The sequence below is a fragment of the Galeopterus variegatus genome, unplaced genomic scaffold, assembly GCF_000696425.1.
Source record: "Galeopterus variegatus unplaced genomic scaffold, G_variegatus-3.0.2 Scaffold6304, whole genome shotgun sequence".
Classification (NCBI taxonomy): Eukaryota; Metazoa; Chordata; class Mammalia; order Dermoptera; family Cynocephalidae; genus Galeopterus; species Galeopterus variegatus.
The window spans coordinates 37,443-38,086 of record NW_007732415.1 but is presented as its reverse complement, the minus strand read 5'-3'; positions in this window follow the sequence as shown (position 1 = coordinate 38,086).

Sequence of the window (644 nt, the reverse complement as noted above, 5' to 3'; positions counted from 1 at the left end):
ATTAAATATTTATTTTTCAAAATTCACAAATGTAAATAAGAAAAATTTAAATAATTAAACTTTTAAATGAATTTTTAAGGGTATATTTGTAATCCCATTATAAAGCCACATTTACACATCTACAGAAAAGCCAGCTATTGAATTAAATATGATTAGCTATTTCCCTGCTTGTGTGTGTGTATGTGTGTGCATAGCTGATAATGATTTCATTTGATACGTGCTATCAGAAACCAAATGCGTGCACACACACACACACACACACATGAGGGTACTTTAAAAAGTGCATGGAAAGATTTGTTTTATCTTTTAATTCAATTTTTCACAAACTTTTTGAGGTACCTTTCTATATACATAAAGTCATGCATCACTTAATGATGGGGATACATTCTAAGAAATGCATCATTAGGCGATTTTGTAAGTTTTATGAACATCATAGTGTGCACTAACACAAACCTAGCTGGAATAGCCTATTGCACACCTAGGCTATATGGTGTAGTGTATAGCTGCTAGGCAACAAACCTGTACAGCATGTTACTGTACTGAATACTGCATGCAATTGTAACACAGTGGTAAGTATTTGTGTATCTGATATCTAAACAGAAAATGTACGGTAAAAATACGGTATAAAAGGTAAAAAAACGTAC